Below are 21,366 nucleotides of genomic sequence, written 5' to 3' on the forward strand. Positions count from 1 at the left end.
GTTGCTGTAAGGATTAAGTGAGTTAATATGCACAAAATGCCTAGGCCAGGGCTGGCACTCAGTAATGAGTGAATCATTTACTAATTTCTATTATCTCAATCCTTGCAACAACCCTAGGTGCCAGGGGTCATTGTTACCACCAATTTCCACATGAGGAAACTGAGGCACACAGAGGTCAAGTAGCTCCCCGCCCTCACAGAGTTTACAACTGGGCAGGACAGACAGACACAGAACAAGGAATCACAAGTATGGTGAATGTGTGGAAGAAGAAATGAGCAGAGAGAGACGGGGGGGGGGGGGCCGTGGCTCTCAAGGGCTTCCTTGGGCTCCAGCCAGCATGATCACAGACGTGTCTGCTCCACTGCAGCCCTCTGTAATGGCAGGTGACAGGGAGACCCAGTTAGAGCTCCTCTCTCAGAGAGTTTGAATTTGAGACATTTAGAGAGATGCTGAGTCCCAAAAACCCACAGGAGGTGTGGGTTTGGCTGCCCACAGCTGAGGCCACCAGCCACAGCTTCCCTTATTTTGTGTATCTTTATAATAAACCCCCATGAACATAGAGAGCCTCAGTGTGCCCCTGTTCTCTGCAGCCTAAAAAACACTAGCAAACATGATCCATTTAGCAGGAGCTTCCTGCTGTGCAGAATCACCCAGCAGAGGTTTCCCTGCTCCATTGTGACTATGAGCGCCTTCCTCCCAGCATGAGCAGACAAGACTGGACTCCATCCCAACTGATGGGGCCAGATCGAGAACAGAAACCTCAAGAAAGTCATTTCCCATCATCCACACTGGCCTCATGATTTCACTTTCTTCAGGCACCCAATTGTTTGGAATCATTATTTGCTCTTTTTTTTTTTCATGTTTATATTTCAAAATAACACAGCTTTCCACAAATTGGTGTTGCAACAGTAGCAGCTAAGATTCCTAACAGATCTAAGCCCTGTTATAAAACATTCTTTAGCAATGTAGCAGATGCTATCTTAGAGTTACAACCCAGCGTTTTTCAACAGTGAGCTCTGTGTAGTCAGGCCATTCTGTAAGTTTTTCTACTGTGATACTTGCTATATAGTTTGGAAACAAATACAAGCATAAGCAAAACCAAGGCCAGCTTTGCTGGCACCCAGGTCATATGGAACCTGGCCCAGTGCCATGCCATCTGCCTCTGCTCCTGTCCTGACCCTCCCTCCTCAAGCTCTGATCACTTCTTGAAGTGAGTTCCCAAACAGCTCTGCTCTCTGCAACCTTGGCGGCCACAGGAAAAGGCCAGTGATTTTGTGAACACAGAAAGGATTGGCTTCTAGGATATAACTTTATGGGTCACAGGAGAGTTTTCAAAGACTTTCCCACCCCTTCCTTGAAAACCAACACAGTGGTAGAAGTATTCAGTTCATCAAACAGTTCAGGTTCTTCTCCTAGACACCTGGTAGGATTACACTTCCCTACCCCTTTGAAGTTACAGGCTTTAACTCATGAAACATGAGCAGAAGCGGAATGTGTTGCTTTGGGTAGGAGGCTTTTAGCCATCACTGCATAATTTATCAATGTGCAATTTTTTTTTTTTTGCTTCTGGCACTATGATTAGCACAAGATGGGGGCAGCTGCATCAGCTCAGGCCCACAAATAACCACAATGAGTAGCTCTTGCCAACTCACAAAGGACATAAGATATGAGGAAGAAACCAACCTTGATTGTTTGATAGCCAGGCATGGTGGTGCACGCCTACTGTCCTAATGACTCAGGAGGCCGAGGCAGGAGGATCACTTGAGCCCAGGAGTTCAGAGTTCGAGGCTACAGTGAGCTATGATCACACCACTGTACTCCAGCCTGGGTGACAAGTGAGACTCCTGTTTCTTAAAAAATAAACAAAACAAAAAACCTTCGTCGTCTGAGCCCACTACATTAAAGGACCCCTCTTAGCACAGAAAAGTCACTACAACCTTTTTCAGATACTATAACTATTTATGAAATTAAGATTTAAGATAAAATATAACACCATTCCCTGTCTACCTCAGACTCAGCAGTAATCTATATAGGGAGATACTACTTTACTAGGAAGAAAAATAGGCAGGACATGCACCTGCTTTATTTGTCCTTAGGTTACATCATTCACCTTCTCCCAACTTGTATTGGGTCCTGCCACCTCACTCCACCCCTCACTTGGCTCCACAGAACCACATCCATCATTTCTGTTAGAAATACTGGGTTGGTATCCTTAAAAGCCAAGCCGACCATTGATGAAAAAGAACACGGTGGAGCTACATGTACTGACATAGAAAGAGCCTTAAGACATCCTGTCACTTGAAAAATGTAAGTTGCAGAAAGAAATATAGAGTATAATAACATTTATATGGCTTGCCCACATCCCCTGCCCTCCAAATACACAAAGCACTCCACGTTTTCTATAGGCATACGTCCGTGAATGTAAATGCAAAGAAAACCACCTGTGAGAAGACACACGGTGTGAGAATAAAAATTACTTCTGGAAAGGGAGAGGACACCAGGAGTAGGGTAGTACTTTTATTCGTAATGTTTTATTTTTTTATAAGAAGGCTATACACTTGCATGATTAAAATATTTTAGGGCCTTTTCCTCATTAGGGCATCTCAGGACATCTTGAGGCAGGCCAGCACAACATTCTCAGCGACGGCCTTGTTTTGAGGAACTATGACTTTCAACTCAAAGGGCCCACCTGCCCTAGAGAGAAAATGCTTGGTCTTCATTAAACTAAACAATGGTTCATTAAGACCAAACAAACTCAGATGAGATGTTAAGACTTTCTGTGCACCTGTAAATCAATAAAAAGCTCTTCCTGTTTTGTGAAAGTATCACAATAAATCTGATGGGATTGTGGGTGGGAACAGTTTTTTTTGTTGTTGTTGTTGTTTTTGTTTGTTTGTTTGTTTTGAGACAGAGTTTCACTCTTGTCACCCAGGCTGGAGTGCAATGGCACGATCTCGGCTCACTGCAACCTCCACCTCATGGGTTCAAGTGATTCTCCTGCCTCAGCCTCCTGAGTAGCTGGGATTACAGGCACCTGCCACCACACCCGGCTAATTTTTGTATTTTTAGTAGAGACGGGGTTTCACTACGTTGGCCAGGCTGGTCTTGAACTCCTGACCTCAGGTGATCCACCTGCCTCGACCTCCCAAAGTGCTAGTATTACAGGAGTGAGCCACCGCGCCCGGCCTATATTTTGTTTTAAATTTAGTAGAAGGCCATCAACTTAGGGTATTACCATTAAGCCTAGTTAGAAATAAGGAATATAAAGTGAAAAATAATCAGTCCCCACAAAAATAGTACAGAGCAAAAGTCAACAATACTGGCTTTCAAGTGGATTTTTAAAATCCCAGAGCCACAAGAAATACCATATTGAAGAAATGCTCAATGGTTGCCAAACGTTTCATTTCCTTTGTCTTGTATTTCCTCTTTTTTTCATATAACACATAACTCTGAACACTTTAAAACCTTAGCAGCTCAACTGCCTTCTGGAACATTCTGACACCGAGTGATGTTTTAATTTTGATTTATCAGCAGCAAATGGATGATGTCAAAGGGGCCTCACATTTTCCTAACCAGTATCAGCTCCCCAACCCAAATGGTTATTATTACCAAGGAAACTAGTTCAGATTCTTTTTCCCTTTCTGTTAAAAACACATCCTATCACCCAAGTTTAACCAGAAAATGCCATCTCTGGTAAAGTCACAACCTGCCATACACAACATGGGCTTCTAAGACATTCTGCCCACCACCATCCTGGACAATAGGAATAGATAACTGATATTCATTTATTGAATGAACTAAGTTAAAGCCATCATTCCCTGCCTACCTCATGTAGGTACCTGCCTACCTCAGAGGTGATATAACCCAGATTGCAAATGTCAATTAGAGTGGGCTCCACCAACCCCCAACATAACTGGCACACATATACCCACGAATGGGGACCACATCTGAATTCTCCTTTAGGAAATGACTTCTCTTGAATATGATTCATTTTGGTGAATTTAATCCACAGGCTCCACAGTTTTATAAGTAAAGAAGATAATTATACTCTAGTTGTTGACATGAACTGCTTGGATGTTCAGGGTTGTGGTGATGACGTGAACAACAGACTTCTTCATTCTGCAAGTTACCCAACAGCAAGCTGGGTGGATGAAGCCATGCCAACAGCATCTGGCAGGAGCCAGCACCAAGCACATTTTACACAGCTTCGACAGAGCTGCACGGAGAACACATATGCTTGGTCAGCTCAAATGGGGTCCTGCTTTTCCTGCTGCATGATCCACAACAATCTGTGTTCTGTTGTTGTCTGTTTGTTTTTCTTGCTTGGTTTACAATTTCTTAAGGAACTTAACCCGGAAAACAAGCCCGGTCATGTGGGCCTCTGCCATGCCAGAACACTATAGACAGCCGACTCTGGAGACAATTTAGCAGATGGATGAAGCTACAATTATTATTGGAAGCTTTTTAACTCCATTGACACTCACTGACTTTAAGTATCTGAAAGCACCTAATCCCTCAGAATTTGAAAGCAGATGGAAGTCAGTCCCTCTCGGAATCACCTTTCTCTCTCCCGGCTTCCTTCCCCTCCCTGCTCCCTCTTCCCTCCCTCTAGCTCCCTCTGTCTGTCATACAAAGTACCTTATAGTGTGAGCTCCAGACACACAGACACTGCCATCCTGCCTACAAAGAAAGGAATGCAGACACAGCCAACGTCAGCATTCGGGGTGGGACCACAGTGGAATGCATACATCCTTTCACAGCTGCCACGGCCTTCTGGGAAGTCCAATGCCTGCCCCCACATCTCTCAGAGCCAAACATCTTCTTCTGGTCAGGAAACCCTGTTCAGAGTGCACAGAGAGCCAGCTCCGCCCCTCTCTGCTGAAATCCTGGGCTCCTGAGGTCAAACAGAATGTTGTCCAAGCCACCTATTTTAGAGATGGGAAAACAGAGGCCCTGGGCAGGGCCCTGGACTTGTCTGGATCAATCAAAACTAGCATCCAAGTCTCCTGGCTGCGAGACAGTTGCTTCTTTTGTCTACTTCTGGCCAGAGTAGCCTCCTCAGTAGCCAAACATTTCCTCCATCCCCCCAGCGGGGATGTCACCTGTCAGAATGGGAAAAGGGTAGGGTTCCCACCTTACTCTGTTTCTCCCCTAAGCCCATCTCTCCCTGCTGGGAAGGCCCATGGTATTCTATCCCCGCCTCTCTCAGAGGGCGTGCAACTTTGTGTCCTAAGTTGATTATTTTCCTTTCACATTGGTTGGTAGTGGCAGTGAAGGACACAGACTCTAAAGCCAGGCTATCTGGTTCCAATCACCAGCTATGTGACTTGGACAAATAATGCTCTCTTCTGTGCTTCTGTTTTCTTCTAAGTACAGATAATAACTGCACCTACTCCATGTAGGGATCTCTGTGAGCATGCAGTGAGTTAATACACGTACATACGGTATTTAGAACAGCACTGGTCACATAGTAAGCACCGGCCATGACCTACAAGAGGGCAGCCTAGGCCAGCATTTCCATCTGTCATCTTCAAGGCCAGCACTGATGACAAGGGAGGGCGACCATCTGGTGAGTCACCGTATCTCCAGCACATAGAGGGTGCTCGATAGGAACCGTCGAATGAATGAATCTGGCCCGGTGCACTGCGTATAGCAGGTGCTTCATCATGTCCACTGATACGTGGATTTCCATAATTCACAGGCTCACTTAGGGAATGTCACTTACCAAGTTTATTGGTGAATAAATTCAACTTTCCATCACTAATAGTTTCTGTTGCTCTAAGGCATTTATCTTCGCTGCTGTCTTTAAAAGGTTAACCAGAGCCCAGCTGTCAATGTCAAAAGCATTGCCTGTGCGACCACTTGGTACTTAATCACCTACTGCTTGACATTTTCTTGGTTTTATCCAGGCTTTGAAAAACAAAGTTCCCAAAACACTGCACTTGATATTCATCTCTGAGGGGCCAGTGAATAAAAATATCTTAATGAAGAAAGCCAGCAGAAAACAACAGAGCCTTGAAGTGGAAACCGGTTTCCTGGAACTCCACTCTGCGAGAGGGCTGAAGTGTTTATGCAGAGGAAAGTGCCACAGAAGTGGCCGATCTGGAAGCTGGAGGACATCTGGATATGGCATTTAGGACTGACACAGAAAGTGTCTGGGGCTTATCAAATGAAAAGCACTCCACAAGAACAAAATATATTAGTCACCACCAAAGTGGGAGTTGAAACCGGGCCCGCAGCAAATAAACACTCTGCTGATCGCTGGCCAAAATGCTTAGCTGAAGACTTTTATTAACCCCATTGAACATGTATACAGAGTCAGCAAGCATCTAGGACACAAACCTGTCACAGAGCTAAGTGGGAGAGTACCCAGGGATTTATGTGTGGTGACCCTGAGTGGCATTAAGAGGTTGAGAAGATGATAGAGCCATAACCCCTAAAGCATCTGCCCCAGACACTGCACCCCCTGGGCCAGGACTGCTCTCTTCCCTCACTAAGTGAGGTCCCATGTTAAGCAGAAAGCCTGCCCAACCAGCCGAGATACACCTGGCCTGCAACACATCTGGCACTGCAACCTCACGACCGCTTCACAGCAAGGAAGGAGAAACAGGGTCAGTGCAGATGCCTGGAAGCAGCCAGCATGCAGTGCTAAGGATGTGGGTCCCACACAGTGGAGGCTTTTCCTGTGACCTGAAAACTCCCAATAAAGAATTTTGTTTTTACCAAACCCTGGGCCTCCCAAGTGCACACAAATGATGAATTCAGATTTTCAAAGGTGAACAGAGCTGGGAAGGCACCCCCTTTGGGATTTCTGGGCAACAGCTAGGAGGAGCAGAACAGACTAGCATGAAAAACTGACAGCCCTTCCCATAGCCAGGGGGCCCTGACATTTGGTGCCTGCAGATTCTGACCCCCTGACCTGTACATGCCCAACCTCCCTCCACTCTTCGGGGTCTTTTGTTCCTGTTTCTAAAGAGCCAGGAAGGACTGGACTCCACCCTAGTCCATCCACTGAAGCTCCTGATGAAGGATGCCGGGTGCCTAGGAGGCCCACATGCATTTACAGTCATCTGTCCCAGAAAACTACAGAGCATGTGCCGTGGGCTGGGCAGGCCTGGTTCCAAATCCTGCCTCTGCCTTCTTTCACTTTGTTTTGAGCCTCAGTTCCCTCATCTGGAGATTGAAAACTAGACACTCCAGAATTGTTTCACACACTAAGACAAGGTTTATATAGCTTAAGAAGTAGAGATTGTTCATTATCTGAATAAATAGAAGTGACTAATGATCTTTTTCTTGTATATTATGAATGACAGGAAAAAGTCAGGAGGGGAAATTCCTCCAAAGCTTCCCTCTGCACTTTAGAATAAAATCCCAAATCCTTACCCAGCCCAGGAGGCCCTACTTGGCCTGAGTGTGTCTCATTATTTAGCTCTGTACCCTCCTGGGCTTGGGCCTTACCACACCAGCCACTCAACACACCCACATCCTTCCCATTCACCTCTGGGTCTTTGAACCCACTGTTCTCTGCATCCAGCATGATTTCACTCTTTTTTTCATCCCAAGTCCTAGTTGAAAAGGCTCATTCCTTGAGAGGCGTCCCCAGACTCTCCTAATTCTAGTTCTGCTCTGATCTCCTGTCTCATGACATGCTGTTGTTTTCACTTAAAGCACTTTCCACAAGTTACAATTATGTATTTACCTGTGTGCTTACTGCCCTAACCTCCTACTTATGGACTGATGTTTATGTCCCTCCAAAGTTCACATGGTGAGGGAGAACCCCCGATTTGATGGTGTTTACAGATAGGGCTGTTGGGAGGTGAATAGGTTTAAATGAGGTCGTGGGGGTGGAGCCCCAATGATGGGATTAGTGCCCTTACAGCAAGAGACATGAGAAACCTCTTTCACAAATCAGGAAGAGGGTCCTCACCAAACTCCCATGCTGGCAACCAGGTCTCACACTTCCAGCCTGCAGAAGTGTGAGAGATAAATGTTTGTTGCTTAAGCCCCCCAGTCTATGATAGTTTTAGCAACCCAAGCTGACTAAGACATCCTCTCCACCTGGCAGCCTACAAATTCCATATGGCCAGAGGCAGGGTCTGTTTCATTCATTGCTGTAATCCAAGTACTTAGTAGACTCCTGGCACCAGCAAGATTTTCTGATAATATTCGTTGAATTAACATGTTGCAGAATTGAAGCCCCAAAGTGCCAGAAGGAACCAAGAGCTATAAATAGCTTTCTAACAGCCTTCCACACCAGGGTGGGGGGCCAGCAGAGCACTTCACACACACAGAAAGCCAGAAAAACAATTACTACCTCATTATCAGGAACGCTAAAGCAGCCACACCTCACTCAACTGAGAATTTGCCTTTCTGGGCCCCCAAATTCCACTGACCCAGACCTCAGGGAAGATTGCCAGAACTCAAGAAGAGGCCAAAGCCACTGGGGTAAAGGAGAGGCAGGATGAGTAAGGAATGGCAAAAAAGGTGGTGTACTTAGAACAGACCACTGCACCTTTGATGTACTATTATTTTCAATACTGTTGCTGTCCACCTGAGTCTCAACCTGGGATCTCCTAGGCCTGGTTTCTGTCTTCCAAACACCCCCCACATCTGTCTGGGTGAAGGCATGTTTTATTACACACAGGCTAACAAATCTCAGTGCATCGAGATGACATTTATCTCAAAACTAACATTGCAACCCACTCTAATAATGTTAGTCAATATCAGTATCAGATTTTTTTTTCCAGTTGATATTAGATTAACCAGCCTAAGCAATGGATGAGGTTTAATGTTATCTGGAAGTGGCAGGAGGCGACAGGAGGAGTGAGCTGCCACTTTCACTTCCTAAGTAAGCTGCTCTTTGGAAGCAGGGGCTCTGTTTCCAGAAATATGGCCCTACACAGAGCATAAGCACATCTGACTGTTAATGGCAGCAGGTGGGCTTCAGGAGGTAGGTAGAATAAGCAGGGGTGGGGGTACTCACTGAGCAGCTGGGGCAGTGGTTAAGAACAGGGACTCAGCTTCAAGTCCTGGGATAGACTTTGGGCTAGTTATTTAATCTTGTTGAGCCTCAGTTGTCTCCTCTATAAAACAAGGGAAATGATAACCACTGCACAGGGGCGCTGGGAAGATAAAATGAGCTAAAAACAAACATCGAAAACCCTAAACTCTTAGACCGGTGTGGGACACAGGAAGTCTATGTAAATGCTATTCTTATTTAGGGTCTACGAGATCAGGCCTGTCATCATTTCATTTAATCAAATCAAGCCTCAAAGCAATCTTTCCAGATAGGTAGAGTTAGCCCATTTTACAGATTCAAAAGCCGAGGCTCAAGAAGATTAAAAACCTTATCTGAAGTCACACAACTAGGAGAAGGAAAGACCAGCCCTGGAACCAAAGTAATCATCATAATCTTTATCATCATAATCATGACTTACTAGAAGGTGGGTGATGTGCCAAGCACTTTACATAGATTAGCTCATCAAATACTGAAAACTACCCAGCAAGGAAAGCATTATTGTAACTATTTTACAAAGGAGGACACAGAGTTGGAGTGGTTAAGTATGTTGGTGAAGGTCACACAGTTAGTTAAGGCAGTGATCCCCAACCTTTTTGGCACGAGGAACTGGTTTCATGGAAGACAATTTTTCCACAGACAGCGGCGAGTAGGGGCACAGGGGAGATCGTTTTAGGATGAAACTGTCTACCTCAGATCATCAGGCATTAGATTCTCATAAGGAATGTGCAGCCTAGATCCCTCGCGTGTGCGGTTCACCATAGGGTTCCCCTCGCATGAGAATCTGATGCCACCGCTGATCTGACAGGAGGCAGAGTTCAGGCGGTAATGCTTGCTCACTGCTGCTCGCCTCCTGCTGTGCGGCCCACCTAAGAGGCCACCGACTGGTATTGGTCCATGGCCTAGGGATTTGGGACCCCTGAAGTAAGGAATAAAATAGGAATTGGATCCTGGTTCTGACTCCAAAACCCATTGTTTCTTCCATTTCAGCCCTGCATGTCTGGTATACTTTATAGACCCAACATCTCTATTTGAAATCATCAACATGCCTGTTTTCATATTAAGTATGAAACACTAGCTTTGTTAAATGGAGTCTAGGAATGACCCACTCACTGAAGGGGCCTGTGTTGTAAGGAGTTAGGATATCCCCTGCCAAAAAAGCCTAGCTTTCCCCCAGTTCCTTCCAAGAAGGTTTGGTTTTGAGGTCATAGGCAGCAATCTGGGCATGTGTTACAAGAAGCAGGGTAAGTTCTTACTCATTAGACTTTTAATCTTTTGGGAATTAGAAAACGAATACTCTCCCAAGTAAATCATCATCTGCTCTCAGCTCTGCTACCATGTAAGGCGTTTCCTTAGCAATATGTGACTGCCAGGCCCAGTTGCATGTGGCTCTGAAAATATCTACCAAGTGACTACATTCTCCCAATTCTGACCCTAACCTGTATGGTGGCAATGACAGAACAGAAGGCCAAGGGACATCAACTTTCTGAAACAAATGTAATCAAGGTGAATGTTCATGTTTTATTAAAATCTTAATCTGCCAAAACCTGGCACTAATCTGGTGCTCACTTTGAAATTATCTGGGCCCTTACTACAGTGCTCTATAATTTAGAGGAAAAGGACGCTTCAGTAAAACAAATTCTAAAGTGGCAGTTTACTGGAGAGTAACTTTTAATTTCCATGCAGTATAATACAAAATTGCCTTGTTGGCTCTAAGGACGTGCATCCCTCATCAGGGAACTCTGCCCCATTAGAGGACCAAGGTAAGATCCCTTCAGAGTGGCATCATCCCCGGTTGGCTCAATGGCTCCAGAGACAGGGAGGATGGCGAAGAGAAGGGCCGGTGGCATGCCTGCCTTAGCCAACTCTGCACAGGAATCTCTGCCCACAGTTTGGTCTGTGGCAGTTCCAGATAAAACACATGTTTAAATAAGAGTTCAAGCCAGGAAGTCTTGCTTGAATGAACTTTCTAGCGTGGGTAAAAAATGTCAGCTAACTGACATGCCAGTGACTACTCACCTCTCACCACAAGAGTCAGGTTTAGAAACAACACTTGCCCTCAACGAGTATTTGATGCGCTAAAGAGTTTTTCCAGAAACCAGGTCAGACCTTTTGGATAAATCAAAGGAGGCCCCTTGTGTGACATGCAACTGACTGTCCCTAGAAGATAAAAGAAAACGGGACTTCTGAAAACTTGCAAAATACCTAGAGCCTCTGCATGACAAAAATTCAGGATAAGTACACATTTTAGCTTTTCTAATTTCTTCTTGCCTAAAAAAAATCCCCCCAATAATAAGAATGATAGAAGAAACTAGTAACTTAAACCTTAAATCCTACGTTCATATCTTAGATTTTGAACAAATATTGAATCCTTTTCTTTGAATAAGAGATAAGACTTTGATAGTCTTGTGTAAGCAAATATCGGTGATCACACATACACTAGAAAAACACTTGATCTTTAGGCCTATATTACTTACTGTTTCTATTTCTGATGTCTAATCTAAACAGCACTGCTGTTAGGATCAAAGTGACCATCCATGATGCACAGAGCATGTACCAGGGTAAAGTTCCAGCTGGGACGCAGGCATCAGCAATTGTAGAATTTGGGTTCTCCCTTCCTCAGATCCCTGACTGTCCTTGGTCATTCAAGAAAGATTCACTGTCCCTAGGCCAAGAGTCAGGAGCAAAACAGGAACACCAAGGGTATGGTCTGAGGATGTTGTCAGCAGGGAGCAACATGTGTGTGTGTGCACATACACTAATTCTGAGACACTGTGCACAGCCCAGCTTTCTGGGAAAGCCATTTAAAAGATATATATGTGGCAACAGAGAGGAGGAAGTCTCAAGATTAAGAACAGCTTTTGAGTGTGTGTGTGTCAAAATATTCATTCCTATCACATGCAGTAAAACTGTATTCCAGAGCCATTAATACTCCCTGGGTGACTGAGGGGATTTGCAGCCTAAGATTTCAGACTTAAAGCCCGCTAAGTCCCTGAGCGGGGCAGCAGGGCAGGAGAAGGAATGGAGCGTTGAAGGAAACATTTTATAGACAAACATTCTCCCTCATAGTGGCTGTACTAAGTAAACAATTAACGGGCACAAACTGCCACTCCAGTGTCTAATAACTACCTCTGCCAGAGCACCTGCCAGCGCCACCACCTTCCAGGTGTGTGATGCACATTATCTCGCTGAACTATGCTAGCCTCAGGAGAGAGTTGCTCTTTATTTTACAGGTGGGAAAACAGGGGCTTGGAGAGGTCAAGGAACTTGCCCAAAGTCACAGCATAGAAGTGACAGAATCCGAGTTTTGACCCAGATTTGATGGGTTCCAAAGCGTGAACTTATTTCTCCACTCCACAAAAATAAAACCTACTCTTCTTACAATATTTGAAAGAGCCCTCTTCTACCACTCTGCTGTTTGTTTTAAACACAGCTTGCTTATCTGTCTGGCATATTCGGTAGAAGTCTGTACTTTGTCAATGCCTGGTTTGCCTGGATTTCAGCTACCTGGCCCCTGGCATCTACGCCTGGGTGAGAACAGGGAATCCACTCCTCTCTAAGATGCATCGTGGAGTTACTCTTTTACTCTTCCCTGAAAGTGATAGTTCAATCTTCAACAGGGGCTTTGAGGGAGAACAAACTCGACCCTTTGGCAAGCACGACTTCTGGCTTCACCGTTTTTTTGTTTTTTTGTTTTGTTTTGTTTTTGACGGAGTTTCGCTCTTGTTGCCCAGGCTGGAGCGCAACAGGGCGATCTCGGCTCACTGCAACCTCTGCCTCCCGGGTTCAAGCAATTCTCCTGCTTCAGCCTCCCGAGTAGCTGGGATTACAGGCATGCGCCCCCACGCCCGGTTAATTTTTTTTTTTTTTAGTAGAGACGGTTTCACCATGTTGGGCCAGGCTGGTCTCGAACTCTCGACCTCAGGTGATCCGCCTGCCTTGGCCTCCCAAAGTGCTGGGATTACAGGCGTGAGCCACCGCGCCCGGCCCTGGCTTCACCCTTAAAGCTGAAAGGCCAGAAGTCATCAAGGCCATGGGTTTACTAGCTTCCCCAGACTTAATTTCAAACACCAACAACCGAAATGTTTCCTAGAATGCAGAGCTAATGAGACATCAACTTCTGTCATTTCCTATGTGTTTCACAATGTGCCAAAACAACTGCGCACATTGGAGGCGTTTTTGAATGTGATATTCAGGCGACCTTGCCAGGCATTGTCTCATTTCCTTACTTTGTGGAGCATGAAACCCAAGGGAAGTTCTCACCCTCTCTCCAGGACCAAGCAGGACACTGGGAGCTGCTGTCCCGTCTGCAGGCGGGACTCCATGAAGGCCCCTGTCTGCCCTTCCAGCCTTTGCCACAAACCCTCGAACGCTGGCTGCACACTGGAATCACTTGGGGAGCTTTTAAAAGATACGGAGGCCTGGGTCTGACTCCGTGAGCCTCTGATGGAATCGATCTAGGGTGCAGCCTGGATATCTGGATTTTAAAAGCTCCCCAGGTGGTTCTAAGCTGCTGGCACGATTGAGAACCCCTGCGTTCGACCACAGTGGGATAAACGATTCCGCTGACTGTGAAGTTCATCCCTCTCAACTTTCGCTACATGCTTCAAACTCGCGGGTTTCTCCGCTTGGTTCCACCCAGAGCTCCTCCAGAGCCGCGCTGCGTTCCGCCCGCACGCAGATCCCGCCTCCCTGCGCCTCCTCACTCGCAGCGCCCAGGACCCCAGAAAGGGTCTGCCCCGCGCGAATCCCCAGTCGCTGGGACTTACTTGGCCACCAGGTTTACAGACTTCGCAGCCGCTGAGAGCTAGAGAAGAGCCCGGAGAGCGCCATGGTCCGGGGACGCCGGGGCCGGGAAGCGCCGTGGCCCGGGAGGACGCTGCTCCCGCAGTAGCGCGAGGGAGGGGCAGGACCGGGGCGGCCGCCTCGCGGGCCCGGAACGGGAACTGGCTGCGACTACAGGCGCAGCCGCGCCTCTCTGTTGGCGCGCCCAAGAGCCTGCCGGCTGCTGGGAGGGGCCGCCGTCGGGCGGGGGCGGTCAAGGCAGGGTCCCACGGTGCTGCCATTCGCCCGGGTCTGGCGCGGGGGGGGGCGAGAGAAGCTGCCCGCAGAGGGGCGCCCGGTGCGAGAGGGTGAGCCCCTGGCCACCGCGCAGGGCCGAGTGGACAGGCCCAAGTTCGCCCAGAGGTGACACACTTGGGAATTTGTGGTGCCATCGTGCCAGGCCCCTCCTCGTAAAAGTGCCTACCCAGCGCCTGCAACCAGAGCCAAAGCCTGGACATGATAGGGAAACTCTTGTTAAAACGCGACACGTGGTCCTGATGAAATGGAGGTTAACGTAATCAAATTTTAATTACACTGCATACATTTCAATTTATACTTTTTTAAAAATGTAAGCTTTTCTTCCTATCCTTAAATTTGTTCTTGGCAGTGTACATTTATGTTCTATGCATATGCTCTAATAGGTTGTAAAAGAGTTTTAACATGCTAATAAATGTCCCCAATAAAATAGTTTTAAAACGTTTTGAATGGGGAACGTGTCCATAAGGGATATCATGCTACAGAAAGTTGTCACTTATTCACACTGAAGAAGTACATTCAATCATATAGCCGCTGATGCTTGTGAGTATTAAAATTCCCATCAGAGGCTGCCCTCTGAGAAACAGAAAGTATGTTCTTAAATCAAAAGTGAAAGTGCAAACTAAAGTTGATAGGATCAAATGTGCCAACTTGTGTCAGGCCTCTGAGCCCAAGCCTGCATGTACACATCCAGGTGGTCTGAAGCAACTGAGGAATCACAAAGGTAGTGAAAATGGCTGGTTCCTGCCTTAGCTGATGACATTACCTTGTGAAATTCCTTCTCCTGGCTCAGAAGCTCCCCCACTGAGCACTTTGTAGACCCTCCACCCCCCCCGGCCCCCCCTTGCCCACCATAGAACAACCCCCTTTGACTGTAATTTTCCACTACCCACACAAATCCTATAAAACTACCACACCCCTAACTCCCTTTGCTGACTCTTTTTTCGTACTCGGCCCACCTGCACCCAGGTGAAATAAACAGCTTTACTGCTCACGCAAAGCCTTTTGGTGGTCTCTTCACACGGACACGTGTGACATTTGGTGCCAAAGACCCGGGACAGGAGGACTCCTTCAGGACACCAGTCCCCTGTCCTCACCCTCACTCTGTGAGGAGATCCACCTACGACCTCAGGTCCTCAGACCAAACAGCCCAAGGAACATCTCACCAATTTCAAATCGGGTAAGCGGTCTTTTCACTGTCTTCTCCAGCCTCTCTCACTACCCTTCAATCTCCCTCTATTTCCAATTCCAGTTCTTTCTCCTCTCTAGTAGAGACAAAGGAGACATATTTTATCCATGGACCCAAAACTCCAGCTCCAGTCACGGACTCGGGAAAACAGTCGTCCCTTGGTGTTTAATCACTGCAGGGACACCTGCCTGATTATTCACCTACATTTCATTGGTGTCTGATCACCGCGGGGATGCCTGCCTTGGTCATTCACCCACATTGCCTTGGTGGCAAGTCAATTGTGGGTCACCTGCTTTGGCTGCTCAGCCACATTGCAGCCCAGGGCTGCTCACCACCCCCCTTCTCCAGGTCTCTACCCTCTTTTCTCTGGGCTTGCCTCCTTCACTATGGGCAACCTTCCACCCTCCATTCCCCCTTCTTCTCCCTTAGCCTGTGTTCTCAAGAACTTAAAACCTCTTCAACTCACACCTGACCTAAAACCTAAATGCCTTATTTTCTTCTGCAATACCGTTTGACCCCAATACAAACTCAACAATGGTTCCAAATAGCCAGAAAACAGCACTTTCAATTTCTCCATCCTACATGATCTAGATAATTATTGTCGTAAAATGGACAAATAGTTTGAGGTGCCTGATGTCCAGGCATTCTTTTACACATTGGTCCCTTCCTAATCTCTGCTCCCAATGTGACTCATCCCAAATCTTCTTTCTCTCCTGTCTGTCCCTTCAGTCTCCACCCCAAGCTCTGAGTCCTGTGAATCCTCCTTTTCTATGGACCCATCTAACCTCTCCCCTCCTCCCCAGGCTGCTCCTCGCCAGGCCGAGCCAGGTCCCAATTCTTCCTCAGCCTCCACTCCCCCACCCTATAATCCTTCTATCACCTCACCTCCTCACACCTGGTCCAGCTTACAGTTTCGTTCCGCAACTAGCCCTCCCCTACCTACCCAACAATTTCCTCAAGGTTAATGCTCCTTTTTCTTTATCCAACCTCTCCCAAATCAATTAGCATTTAGGCTTTTTTGCATCAAATATGAAAACATAGCCCAGTCCATGGCTTTTTTGGCAACAACCCTTAGACACTTTACAGCCCTAGACCCTGAAAGGTCAGAAGGCCGTCTTATTCTCAATAGGCATTTTAGTACCCAATCCACTCCCGACGTTACATAAAGCTCCAAAAATTAGAATTCGGCCCTCAAACCCCACAAAAGGAATTAATCAACCTCACCTTCAAGGTGTACAATAATAGAAAGGAGGCAGCCAGACAGCAATGCATTTCTGAGTTACGATTACTTGCCTCTGCTGTAAGACAAAACCCAGCCGCACCTCCAGCACACAAGAACATCAGAATGCCTAAGCCGCGGTGGTCAAGCATTCCTACAGGACCTCCTCCATCAGGATCTTGCTTCAAGTGCCAGAAATCTGGCCACTGGGCCAAGGAATGTGTGCAGCCCGGGATTCCTCCCAAGCCATGTCCCATCTGTGCAGGACCCCACTGGAAATCAGACTGTCCAACTCGCCCAGCAGCCACTGCCAGAGCCCCTGGAACTCTGTCTGGCCCAAGGCTCTCTGACTGACTCCTTTACAGATCTTCTCGGACTGACGCTGCCTGATCGCCTCAGAAGCCTCCTGGACCATCACAGATGCTTTGGGTAACTCTTACAGTGGGTAAGTCCGTCCCCTTCTTAATTAATACAGAGGCTACCCACTCCACATTACCTTCTTTACAAAGGCCTGTTTCCTTTGCCTCCATAAATGTTGTGGGTATTGATGGCCAGGCTTCTAAACCTCTTAAAACTTCCCAATTCTGGTGCCAACTTGGACAACATTCTTTTATGCACTCCTTTTTAGTTATCCCCACCTGCCCAGTTCCCTTATTAGGTCGAGAAATTTTAACTAAATTGTCTGCTTCCCTGACTATTCCTAGGCTACAGCCACACCTCATTGCTGCCCTTTTTCCCAGTTCAAAGCCTCCTTTGCATCCTCCTTTTGTATCCCCCCACCTTAATCCACAAGTGTAGAACACCTCTACTCCCTCCTTGGCAACCGATCACACACCCCGTACCATCCCATTAAAACCTAATCACCCTTACCCCGCTCAATGCCAATATCCCATCCCACAGCACGCTTTAAAAGGATTAAAGCCTGTTATCACTCACCTGTTAACAGCATGGCCTTTTAAATCCTATAAACTCTCCTTACAATTCCCCCATTTTACCTGTCCAAAAACCGGACAAGCCTTACAGGTTAGTTCAGGATCTGCACCTTATCAACCAAATTGTCTTGCCTATCCACCCCGTGGTGCCAAACCCATATACTCTCCTATCCTCAATACCTCCCTCCACAACCCCTCCATAACCCATTATTCTGTTCTGGATCTCAAACATGCTTTCTTTACTATTCCTTTGCACCCTTCATCCCAGCCTCTCTTTGCTTTCACTTAGACTGATCCTGACATCCATCAGCCTCAGCAACTTACCTGGGCTGTACTGCCACAAGGCTTCACGGACAGCCCCCATTGCTTCAGTCAAGCCCAAATTTCTTCCTCATCCATTACCTGTCTTGGCATAATTCTTCATGAAAAACACATGCTCTCTCTGCTGATCCTGACTGGCTAATCTCCGAAACCCCAGCCACTTCTACAAAACAACAACTCCTTTCCTTCCTAGGCATGGGTAGGTACTTCCGCCTTTGGATACCTAGTTTTACCATCCTGACTAAACCATTATATAAACTCACAAAAGCAAACCTAGCTGACCCCATTAATCCTAAATCCTTCCCCCACTCCTCTTTCCATTCCTTAAAAAACAGCCCTAAAAGCTGCTCCCACACTAGCTCTCCATAACTCATCCCAACCCTTTTTTCATTACACACAGCCAAAGTGCAGGGCTGTGCAGTCAGAATTCTTACACAAGAGCTGGGATTGTGCCCTGTAGCCTTTCTGTCCAAATAACTTAACCCTACTGTTTTAGGCTAGCCCCCATTATTCCTGATACCACACCTGACCCCCATGACTGTATCTCTCTAAATCCACCTGGCATTCACTCCATTTCCCCACATTTCCTTCTTTCCTGTTCCTCACCTTGATCACACTTGGTTTATTGCTGGCAGTTCCACCAGGCCGAATTGCCATTCACCAGCAAAGGCAGGCTATGCTATAGTAGTATCTTCCACATCTATCCTTGAGGCTACCACTCTGCCCCGCTCCCCTACCTCTCAGCAAGCCAAACTCTTTGCCTTAACTTGAGCCCTCACTCTTGCAAAAGGACTACACGTCAATATTTATACTGTCTCTAAATATGCCTTCCATATCCTGCACCACCATGCTGTTATATAGGCAGAAAAAGGTTCCCTCACTACGCAAAGGTCCTCCGTCATTAATGCCTCTTTAATAAAAACTCTTCTCAAGGCCGCTTTACTTCCAAAGGAAGCTGGAGTCATTCACTGCAAGGGCCATCGAAAGGCATCAGATCCCATCACTCGGGGCAATGCTTATGCTGATAAGGTAGCTAAAGAAGCAGCTAGAGTTCCAGCTTCTGTCCCTCATGGCCAGTTTTTATCCTTCTCATCGGTCACTCCCACCTACTGTCCCACTGAAACTTCCACTTATCAATCTCTTCCCACCCAAGGCAAATGGTTCTAGGACCAAGGAAAATATCTCTTTCCAGCCTCACAGGCCCATTCTATTCCGTCATCATTTCATAACCTCTTCCATGTAGGTTACAAGCCGCTAGCCTGTCTCTTAAAACCTCTCATTTCCTTTCCATTGTAAAAATCTATCCTCAGAAAATCACTTCTCAGTGTTCCATCTGCTATTCTATTTCTCCTCAGGGATTTCTCAGGCCCCCTCCCTTCCCTACACATCAAGCTCGAGAATTTACCCCTGCCCAGAACTGGTAAATTGACTTTACTCACATGCCCCGAGTCAGAAAACTAAAATACCTCTTGGTCTGGGTAAACACTTTCACTAGATAGGTAGAGGCCTTTCCCACAGGGTCTGAGAAGGCCACCGCGGTCATTTCTTCCCTTCTGTCAGACATAATTGCTCGGTTTGGCCTTCCCACCTCTATACAGTCCAATAACGGACCAGCCTTTATTAGTCAAATCATCCAAGCAGTTTCTCAGGCTCTTGATATTCAGTAAAACCTTCAATACCCCTTACCATTCTCAGTCTTCAGGAATGGTAAAATGGACTAATGGTCTTTCAAAAACACACCTCACCAAGCTCAGCCTCCAACTTAAAAAGAACTGGACAATACTTTTACCACTTGCCCTTCTCAGAATTCAGGCCTGTCCTTGGGATGCTACAGGGTACAGCCCATTTGAGCTCCTATATGGACACTCCTTTTTATTAGGCCCCAGTCTCATTCCAGATACCAGCCCAACTTGAACTGCACCCCAAAAACTTGGATAGAACCTAAAAACTTGCCAACCGAGCAAGTAATTATGCTGAACCCCTTTGGTTACTCTCTAATTAGATGTCCTGGGTCCTCCCAATTCTTAGTCCTTTAATACCTGTTTTTCTCCTTTTCTTATTCGGACCTGTGTCTTCCGTTTAGTTTTTCAATTCATACAAAACTGCATCCAGGCCATCACCAATCATTCTATATGACAAATGTTCCTTCTAACAGCCTTACCACAAAATCTTCCTTCAGCTTAATATCTCCCACTCTAGGTTCCCACACTGCCCCTAATCCCGCTCAAAGCAGCCCTGAGAAACATCGCCCATTATCTCTCCATACCACCCCCCAAAATATTCACTGCCCCAACACTTCAACACTATTTTGTTTTATTTTTCTTATTAATATAAAAAGACAGGAATGCAGGCCTCTGAGCCCAAGCCTGCACGTATACATCCAGATGGCCTGAAGCAACTGAAGAATCACAAAAGAAAGGAAAATGTCTGGTTCCTGCCTAACTGATGACATTACCTTGTGAAATTCCTTCTCCTGGCTCAGAAACTCCCCCACCAAGCACCTTGTGACCCCTGCACCTGCCCACCAGAGAAAACCCCCTTTGACTGTAATTTTCCACTACCCACCCAAATCCTATAAAACTGTCCCACCCCTAACTCCCTTTGCTGACTCTCTTTTTGGACTCAGCCCACCTCCACCAAGGTGATTAAAAGACTTAATTGTTCATGCAAAGCCTGTTTGGTGGTCTCTTCACACGGACATGCGTGACAGTAAGAACCAGAATTATGGCTAGGATATGTGAACCCCCAATATCTGAGGCAGTCTCCGTTAATTTAGAATGTTTATTTTGCCAAGGTTGAGGGTGCTCACCTGTGACGCAGCCTCGGGAGGTCTTGATGACATGTGCCCAAGGTGGTCAGAGCACAGTTTGGTTTTATATATTTTAGGGACACGTGAGACATCAATCAATATATGTAAGATGAACATTGGTTCGGTCTGGAAAGGCAGGACAACTCAAGCAGGAATGTCTTCCAGGTCACAGGTAGGTGAGAGACAAACGTTGCATCCTTTTGAGTTTCTGATTAGCCTTTCCAAAGGAGCCAATCAGATACGCATTTATCTCAGTGAGCAGAGGGATGACTTTGAATAGAATGGGAGGCAGGTTTGCCCTAAGCGGATCCCAACTTGACTTTTCCCTTTAGCTTAGTGATTTTGGGGCCCCAAGATTTATTTTCCTTCACAGATACTAATTCCTCCAGTCTATCCTTATATGAGCCTATGGTAGAAAAATTAGACACTTTCTTTTTTCTTTTCCTCTAGGATTCTGAACTTTATCTTCCATGTCGTAACCTCTCATTCTAGTTTCCTTATCCTGTTTCTCTGGCTGCATTCTGAGTCACTTTAGTTCTGTCTTTTGACTCAGCAATTATTTTGTAGATGTTTGAATCTGCTTTTTAACCTGTCTATGGCAGGCAGAGTAATCTCCCCCCAGTGATGTCCACATCCTACCCCTGGAACCTGTGAATATGGCAAAGGGGCACTAAAGTTGCAGGTGGAATTAAGATTGCTAATCAACTGATCTTGATGGAGGGATTATCCTGGGTTATTGAGGTGGGCCCAATGTAATCACAAGGGAACTAAAAAGTGGAAGAAGGAGGCAGAAGAGGGAGA

The 21,366-nt window shown here is 46.4% G+C and overlaps 1 protein-coding gene across 9 annotated transcripts in view; it reads right to left on the reverse strand.

The window, feature by feature from the left end:
- The window catches only part of NOD1 (nucleotide binding oligomerization domain containing 1), a 48,173-nt gene extending 34,199 nt beyond the window's left edge, over window positions 1-13,974 (reverse strand). For 4 of the 9 annotated variants that reach the window (XR_003028491.4, XR_008626175.2, XM_063605666.1 and 1 more), the window contains exon 1: window positions 13,786-13,967. The gene's annotated coding sequence lies outside the window, so the exon portion shown is untranslated. Of the gene's footprint in view, window positions 1-11,035; window positions 11,177-13,785 lie in introns of all 9 variants that reach the window. The other 5 variants (XR_008626174.2, XM_003833377.6, XM_055115813.2 and 2 more) reach the window with 4 other exon arrangements.
- Window positions 13,975-21,366: the final 7,392 nt, after the last annotated feature.

This window comes from Pan paniscus, chromosome 6 (genome assembly GCF_029289425.2).
Source record: "Pan paniscus chromosome 6, NHGRI_mPanPan1-v2.0_pri, whole genome shotgun sequence".
In the NCBI taxonomy this organism is placed as follows: domain Eukaryota; kingdom Metazoa; phylum Chordata; class Mammalia; order Primates; family Hominidae; genus Pan; species Pan paniscus.